General features: G+C 42.1%; 1 long non-coding RNA gene across 2 annotated transcripts in view; it reads left to right on the top strand.

The window, feature by feature from the left end:
- The window catches only part of LOC125289508, a 21,528-nt gene extending 17,152 nt beyond the window's left edge, over positions 1 to 4,376 (top strand). The window contains exons 2-6 of one of the 2 annotated variants that reach the window (XR_007192642.1): positions 2,365 to 2,433; positions 3,426 to 3,552; positions 3,667 to 3,733; positions 4,144 to 4,230; positions 4,360 to 4,376. This is a non-coding gene — a long non-coding RNA (uncharacterized LOC125289508). Of the gene's footprint in view, positions 1 to 1,546; positions 1,560 to 2,364; positions 2,434 to 3,425; positions 3,553 to 3,666; positions 3,734 to 4,143 lie in introns of those variants that run through there. The other variant, XR_007192641.1, reaches the window with a different exon arrangement.
- The last annotated feature ends 4,821 nt before the right edge of the window (positions 4,377 to 9,197 follow it).

The following is a 9,197-nucleotide window of genomic DNA, read 5'->3' on the forward strand; positions in this document are numbered from 1 at the left end:
AAAGACATCGACTTAAGCAATCTTTCTAAACTCACCCTCTGCTTTCTGATCTTACACATCACACTTCACCAAGATAGTAGATTTACTCACTAACATTGTTGTGGAAACACAATAAGCATGGAAACTAAATGCACACTTCCTGCAACTGCATACCTACTTGAAATAAGTTACTCCTCTAGTAAGTATTCACATGAAATAAAACAATAAAACATTGAGACCATTCAACAAAGCACACTGGGTAATAACAAATTCAACACATGAACTTGTTGCTATGGACTCGTCTCTTAGCCTGACGAGCCAGACCCACATTAAAACGTAGGGTCTGGACACTCACCGTTCGCAGTGCTCAGTCCGAGGGGCGGGATAATCAATTGTCTTTCAAATTCCCTCTGCACGCAGTAGGACAGCGGCAGTGCTATGAGTCCCATGCGTTTCCCACCAGCGGAGCTAGTGTGGTGGATTTCTATGACTTAACGGATGCATGTATGGTTTTTATAAACTTTGATATTACTGCAATTATTATGAGACTTCAAGGCCTGTACACATCTTAAACAGACCAGACCAGCAGTCAAGGAGTGGGGTGAGGGAGTTCACAGTGACACCTGGCTGGATGGTCGAGGGGGTGAAGGAGTTCACAGTGACACCTGGCTAGATGGTCGAGGTGAAGGAGTTCACAGTGAACTAGATGGTCGAGAGCTTAGAGGATGATGTAATTGGATGATGTAATGGTGGTAACAGCAAGGCCAAGTAACAGGTGGCAAGATAAGAAGCCCTGTTACAACTGGAAAAAAACAGAATCTGGGAAAAAACCCGGAAGGAGACAGTTTTGCATATCATTTATGCATGATGAGACAATGGGTTCCACCAATAGTTGTAACCTTGGTGGATGCTGATAGGCCAACAGGTGTCTTTTTCGAGGGTGGCGAGGGCCCAACCCCAAGGTTAAGGAGTATAAAAGATAGGTCGCGAGCCACCTGTTAGTCAGATCTCATCGGGGCGCCAGCTGATGACATCTCACATCACCCTATTGCTTGACACCTGGTCTGGACATCGTTTAGGCTGGACTATCACTGCAATACGGTGAATAAAGATCAACAGTCTTCAGAGATCTCCTGTCTGCATTGTCTCCTTCGGACGCTTTGTTCCAGAGTGCTAATTAGTAAGTAGTTAAGTGATAAATTGTTCAGTGGATTCGGAAGTGGACCGGTTTTTCCACGACACTAGTTGGCTAGTTCAAACGTTTGCCTACTTAATAAAAGCTTAACTCGTGTCACACCCCACACAGCAGTAGACATCTAGGCGGATCCGCCTTCAAGTCGCCAAACCCGCGTGACTGTTGCATTCGTTTTGGTGCCGCACAGAGGATCAGCTCCGCCTCCAGGCGGCCCCGTAAATTCTACTGTCAAACAGCGGATCCTGAGTGGACCCATGTCGGATCCGCAGGGTGCGGACGCCTTTACTGTAACGGTTGAACATGACTGTACACCAAGAGCCAAGAAGAGTCATACTAGTGGATATTTTCTTTGCTGGGACACGGTTAAGCGCTTGAACCCTCTCGAGTAAGTGATATTTATTAATATATTGCAACATTCACAATAGCTAAACATTGGCCTTTGTGGTTTTATAATCATCATGTTTATTAATTGTAATGACGTTGTTTGATATGAGGACTAACGTTAACGTTAGTGCAACCAGAGACGTTTGTCATTTTGTGCAACAGTTTGTGCAAAGTTAACGTTATTGTTAGCTGTGATGCTCATATGAGTCTGTAGCCTATCTGATTTAAAATGGGATAGCAATTTCGCAGAATATGTTATGGTAGTGTGATTTAAAAAACACACATTGTTATTTAACATTAGTCTGGTCTTGTCTGTTTTAATGTGTCGCTGTTGTCCATATAGTGCTACTATGCTAGCGGCATATAGCTGCTAGCTAGCATGCTGCTAGGCGCAATTGCATAAGTTATTGCTAATGTCTATTAGTGCTATACAAATATTTTAAATCACGTTTGCGATGCAAACCTTGATTAAGGTGATATTGGCACTGGTATTTCAGTCAATGAAGTCAGTGAAGCACTCTGCTATGATAGCTACCTACAACTTTAGCATGTTGACTCACTGATAATGGTTTAGCCCTAGCCTTTAACTAGCTGTGCATTAACGCTTGCATTTTGCCAAGTTTGGTCTCATAATGTAACTTTTAGTGTCTATCTGCCATCTTTGTAATGAAAGCCTCGGCATTTTAATCACTGTTTAAGTCGGTTCAGACAACTATTGGCATCGGTTTGTGATGTATTATGCTAACATAACTTAACTGTAACGTTATGGAACTTGGTCCCCATCTTCTATGTTGTTTGTTCTGCAGCGTCAACTTTTATCGGCTGGATTCTAGCATCTAACGTTACGATTGCCTCTGTTGGGTTTGCTTGATCAAGTAAGATACTTTCTGGGTTGTTAAAAAGTCATGTGAACACATTCCCGTAGCATTCCAAAATAGACCAGAGATGCTTGTACTCAGTCCCGGCGGCATGAGGGGGCTTTGGGGGGCCAGGCCCGTCCTGGAAGTCATCTGTGCCCGCCCTGCACGAGCTTGGCTGCTCCAACCAACCCCGATCCCATAGATTGATTTTGAACACTTATTAAATGTAGGCCTAGCCTATACGTTTGTCAGTCTAGCAAGTAGCAAATAAAACTTGTAAAATCTGTATTATTCCGTAGCTAATCAATCAGGAACATTAGGTAAGCCCATCACCTAAATGGAGAGGAGGTTACGTGGCGCAGTCTACTTCACTTCTGCACTAACCCCTGTCATCCGATGACTAATATAGCTTATCGGCTCGCAGGTAGGCTATATCTCATTTCGTAGTTAGTAGAAGTATGCCTAGAAGTTTCTGTGTTTGTTTGATAGCGTTAACCTTTACAGTTTTTTTCTTCTGACCTAGTCGGAGAACAGGGAGCTTACCACTCCAGGGCCGGTTATCCGTAATCCGGGGCTAACTCCCCTAACACTCTATCTGAAAGTGGTTAGCAAATGAACGAGGATTTTGGTTTTATCTGCGGATTTATTTTTTTTATTATTTTTTTTAATATGACTAGCTCCAGTCTCAACAGCACGTCTACTTTTTCCACACGCATCTCAGTTCTAACACACATATCCCCTCTCGCGTTCTCTCTCTCCATCCCTGCGCACAGGGCTCTCTTAAAGGAGCTGCACCATTTTACAACAATTGGATCTACATTTTCATATTGTAATGTTTTGTCAAGTGTAAGCTTAAACTACCGTGATCAGTTTAAGTTCCAGTGCCCCCCCTGGAAAGGTGTAATGCCCGTCCGTGAATTTGTGTCTGCCGCCGGGTCTGCTTGTACTATATGCATATTTGGAAATTTTGGGATTGCAATAACCATAATGATATCGTTATGTAACAGCCATCGTTTCGGGGACTCTGATGACAGTGAAGAGCCAGAAAATGGTGACTTTGCATCTCTGAGGTACCTTCCAACTCGCCTGGTATATCAGTTGAAGCCTCAAGCCCAAGCCAATTGCACTGGCAAAGTAAGTAATAATCTCTTAACATTGAAATAACTAAATCATAATATTAATATTAGAGATATGGTTAACATTCTTAGTGCTAAAGACATTCCCCTCTCTTTGTATCTATTCCTCCAGCTCCACCATCTCGCCGAGTGCCAGGCCGCCGAGTCACTACCCCTCAACCTGGAGAAAACGGAAAAAGGTAAAGACTGATCTCTGAAATAATATTGAATACAGTGGCCCCATCTATATTAACACAGCAGTAGTCACTCCATTTCAGATCAACAGATTGCATCTGCATTACCATCTCAGATTTTCTGCATACTTTATCCATTACTTTCAAAATCTCAGCCAAATATTTTGTCAGTTAAAACATCTGCATTCATGCAATATTGCCTGAAAAGTTCATTCATTATTATCAGATTGTATTGAAACACATTGATTTCAATGTCAATCCATTCATGGAGTTGATATAGATAGTGCATACCAAAATATTGAAACATACAAATTCATGTCCAGCATGACCAGAGATTTGTTTTTTTTTGCCATTGTTTGGCCCTGTAGCTCTCAGCCTACCATGGTTAACAGATCACAACCATTTATCTCCCTTAGCACCTCACCATGGGGCAGGACCGCAACACTCTTCACCTCAACTCCCTGCACCTGCACCTGCATTTAACATACAGAGAGTTACTCAAGGTAGGGACTGATGAAATATTAGTGAATAGAAAGGCCCCATGTGTATTATCAGTCATGGTTAACAGATAACTACCATTTAATACAATTTTTTTCCCCCTCTCGCACACCGCCCACCTCACAATGGGCCAGGAACGGCAGTCCCTCAGGCCATCCTTAAAAATATTTTCGTTTGCCGTAACCCTCGACCGACCCTGTCAATTTAGAACCGACTCCAAATATTTTTTTTCCCCCTTTAGTCCGACCGACTTGCCGGGTTGTAAACTTGCGTTAATACCGACCGATTGTTTTTTTTTTTTTTACTCTAAACAACCAATACAAATGCAATAAAATAATAGTTCTTTTAGTAGGCCCAAGTATTGTGAATATAAATTACCTACATGCAAACGCGGCTCACTTAAAAAACTGTGGCGCCATCTCTACACCATTGGTTTTACGATGTCACTTCGCTTCATTCACACAAACTGATAACGCTGTTACGAAGTTCTGGAAGAACTGTGGCCAGATCTTCTCATCCCTTCTCCCCCTAGTCAAGCGTGACCGTGGTCGGAGTATTGAAATTGGTTGTGGTCTATTCAGCATTTCAAAATATGGGTCCGCAACATGGAGACTGCTGGTCCGCTGAGTCGCGGAGGAAATTAGGCCCGGTGCTTCATCTGATAATTTACGCGCCAGTTGATCAAGAAACCGCTGGATCGGTAAAAAGAAAAACAAACGTTTCTGCTATCGATGTCATTAAACATGGAGCCCTACAATTAAGTGGTGGTATGAGCATTCATTCAATGCGCTGCCATGCGAGAGAAACTGAAACTAATCGATAACGGTATCAAAAGCTCGGCCCAACCTGTTGGAAGGCTATTTATTTATTTAACTAAACTTAATAGAACGACGTTGTTTTTGAACTTCCTTAGAAACAGAGCAGAGACTGTATAATACACTGTATAGCATTGAGTAGGTATTGTATAGTCAAATTTCAATATAACGTGGCAAGAGCTATTGTAGCCTTCTTTCTGGGTACATGTAGATGAGCCCTATGACCCAAAAGTCTGCCATGACCGGGCCTCAGGTCAAAGACGCTTGAGAAAGGCTGGTCTATATAACCTGCATCAGAATGAGGTTTGCAATGGTGCGCCTGAAGGCACGGGTTGAAGACCCAGTCAGTTACGTCACGATATGCACATTTGTGTAAATTCATTCCTAGGTAATCACCATGACCAAAATTGAACTTTTTTTTACTTTGAATCTTGAAAAAAAAAATATTGACCTACCTACCGACCCATTTTTAATTTTTTTTTGGCTGTTACTGCAAACAAAAATATTTTTAAGGATGGCCTCAACTCCCTCCACCCCCACACCAGCCCTCAACGTGCAGCGAACAGAGGAGCTTTGTAAGTCATGTTTCTTTTTAAATTTAATCTCATTACAACACAATCTCATATATTGTATTGTGTAAGCATACTTGGCTTCGGATGCTACATACCATAAACATAAACATATCTGTCTGTTTGATTACAGGTGCTGTGAGGAAAAACATGGTGACACGGTCTGCCACGGACACTGAGGTCATCAAACACGCCAATCAGGTGTTTCAATCAGCGTGGATCGGGACAACGAGGAGATGTGTTCATACCCATCCACACAAATGGAGTAATAGGAGAAATAAGCATTAAACAATCTTTTTATTGAACTTGTTGTCATTCACCAGTTATTCATTTTCTGATATTTTAGCTGTGCATAGCGCAGTATTTCATTGAAGTTGTAGCCTATTAAATAAAATATTTCATGTCTGCACTGACCTAGGTCTATAAAGCACTAAATTAGGTTTTGACCACAAAATGAATGTAAAGTAGCCTAGGCAATGTAGGCTACTTAACAAAAACAGAATAGCTTATAACCTGTAACTTTCCATAAATGTCCATTTTATATTTCCATTGAGTAGTGATCACGTTTGTACAGTAAATTGATGTCTTGACTTTTCTGTTAGTTTTATTGACAGTATTGTTAAGTTAAAAATACAAGGCAATGCAGATTAATCGTAGGCCTATATTGCTGTAGTAGCCTAGGCTAGGCCTAGTGATAGTTTTACTTTTATCCTATAGTTGCCTAGTTTTATCCTACAGCAAGAACAGAAGGAATTTTGAAAATGAGATAAGCGGGTCCAAAACGGACCGCGGGCCAGATGAGCCTTTGAGTCCGTTGCGGGTCCGCGGGCGGATGTATGTATCAATTTGCCGGATCCCAAATGGACCGCCCAAGGAGGTAAGGTTTTAATCGCGGATGCGGAGTGGATGCAGTGCGGAGCCACGGCGGGTCCGCGATCCGCCTTCGTAGCGGACCCGTTCCTGAGAGCATCTGGACTCCGATACGGGTCCGTTTCGCGGGTCCGTTCCGGAAGCCGTCATAGTCCTTTTGCTGTGTGGGACTGTTTGCCAGCAGCAACATCCATCTTATTTGTTTTCAAGTAGCAGGGAATTCAAGCCAAACCGTTGCAACTCTGCCATCAATCATTATGTTAAGCCCACCTAACGACTCTATACACGATTTCATTGGCCTGATTAAGTTTCGATTTCTGGAGCTCACAAGCCAACGGAGAGTTGCTAGACTAGCCCTGGCAGCAAATGTAATTTGCGGCCGCTAGGGGCGCGTCTACATTTCAAGGCTACTCGTCTCTAGGCTTCCTCAGTCATTGTAAAGCTGCCGAAGCTGAACATTGTCCAAAACTCAATTTCTCAGACGAGCGTCAATTTGGGAGCTTGACTTCTTTCTCAAATGACTTGCAAAGTCCGTTTGCACAATTTCACAAATAATCACAGGGACCGAAAAATACCTAACATGCCAAATTTTTCTGGGTTTAGGCCTATCATTTTAACTTTTCCCCGCTGTCTTGCCGTTTTAATATTTTCCCGTAGAATATCCCATATTACTGTAATACTCTCATAACATTAGTCCTGCATTCTGGCCTGTGTGTTGTCCTGTTGTTACCCCTTGCCCTTCCAGAGAAACAGATGTATTCAAATCATCGTTTTGCTTGCTTAAATGCGAACTCAGAGTGATGTTAACCTACAGCAGGCCTATTTAAGTTAACGACGTGGTTGTCGTGAGAGCACGATTCATTGGCGCTTGCAGTGTTCGGCCGTAGCTATGTCTATGTGCGCACCTGCCAGGCTAAGAGCCAAAGAAATCCCCCTGTATATTCACTCCAAGTTGGCCTACCATAACTTACCAACTCTACACTGTAGACCATAAACTGGCTATTTATATGACAATGTATTTGTTCAACTGTATGAAGCAGAATTACGCACTACTTGGAACGTAACACACGTTTTTTGGCAGGAGAGAGAATGACCGCGATTAACAAATTGCACTTGTTGCTGGTTACCAATAAATAGGGGCTACTATATATTTTTTTGCAAACAACAAAAACAGAAAGGATGGAGACAGAAAAGCTAGAGATGGGCAGGAACAAGGTCAATTGGTAGAAATGCTTGTCAAAACGTTAGGAGCTGGATGTGTGGATGAATGAAGCACAAGTAGCCTAGCCTATGCTTTATAAGCATGCACACTGTTTAAAGTTAGGCTAGGCTACACGGTAAACTAAGTAAACCAAAGTTAAATTTAGCTTTTTTAGGGCTGGATAAAGTTGACCAAATGGATATAGGCTGTTAGGCGTGAATAAAGTAGGCTACTTTGTTGCTCAAACCCTTCCAAAGTGGGGACGGATGTTGACATTTTCTGTATTTTGCGTGAGAAACCCTCTCTTATTTTCATTGTTCAATGTTGACAGAGCTATGGAACGAAAGAGAACGTTATATGGCGACAGAAATCAACAATCAAACAAGCCACTTTGATTTTTTGCTGTTTTCATTAATACAAAAGATGGGTGACCCCCCCTCCTAGACAAAAAAAAGTTAGGTGACCCTCCCCTCAACAAAGAATAAAAAGACATGACCCTCCCCTATTTTCCTCCGGTGGCCCCGTTTATAAATAACGAACGGTCCCTTATTATGTGCATGTTAACTGCCTTCTGTGATTTCCAGTGTGTGTGACTGATAATAGTGCCAAGTTCATGTTAACTTTTACTAGTACTTTCACCACCTCGACTGAGTGTCTTAGTGTGTTTGGCTGTATCTGGTCAGTATTCCAGTATTGAGTAGAGATGCGCAGATGGGCTATTATTTTATCTGAAACCCAACACAAAATTCATCATCCGTCCGCCATCCGCTGGCCCCTATAGTAGTAGTAATATTGGGGTTGTTACTCAAAAAAAGTTACGAGTTACAAGTTAGTTACTTCTTTAAATTGTAATGAAATTACACTCGTTAGTCATTTTGGAAAGTAACTTGTTACTCGTTGTGAGTTGGTCTCTAACCAGGGTGCAATATTCAAAGAGTTATAGGCTACAGTTATAGCCTATAGGCTACATTGTTAATATTCGCAATTTCAGGTTCGGCACTGGTCGGCTAAAAGTAGCGCCTAGCCTACTTTCGGCACTAGTCAGCTAACAGTAGCGCCTAGCCTACTCTCACACCGAACAATAGCCTAGGCCTACAGTATATTAATTTGGTCACCTTTGATAAATTTACATTTTGTTTAGTTTTATTTTACAGTTATGTGTGTGTGCTTTAACATCAGTAAAGCTTTTATTGGGCATCATTCAGCATTTTGTTCTTCCATCAGAAATTACTCCTCTACATTTGCTGTCTGCATCCTTTCTGATTTTGTTGTTTAGAAGTTGTTTGCTGGTAACCCACCTCAAATAGCCTACACTGTACGATGCAGCACTTGGCCAGCCTACAGAATGGGCGCATTTTGGAGAATGCATGCACGCACGCAAGAATCTGTTCATTCTCTCTCCAAAATGCGCCTGCTCTGTAGGCTGGCCAAGTGCGTATTTCTGCTGCATAAAGCTGAATAAACAAATGTGTTTATTGAGTTGGAAGTATAGAGGGGACCACAAAGGTGTGGTCCCC

Source organism: Alosa alosa, chromosome 24, assembly GCF_017589495.1.
Source record: "Alosa alosa isolate M-15738 ecotype Scorff River chromosome 24, AALO_Geno_1.1, whole genome shotgun sequence".
Classification (NCBI taxonomy): Eukaryota; Metazoa; Chordata; class Actinopteri; order Clupeiformes; family Clupeidae; genus Alosa; species Alosa alosa.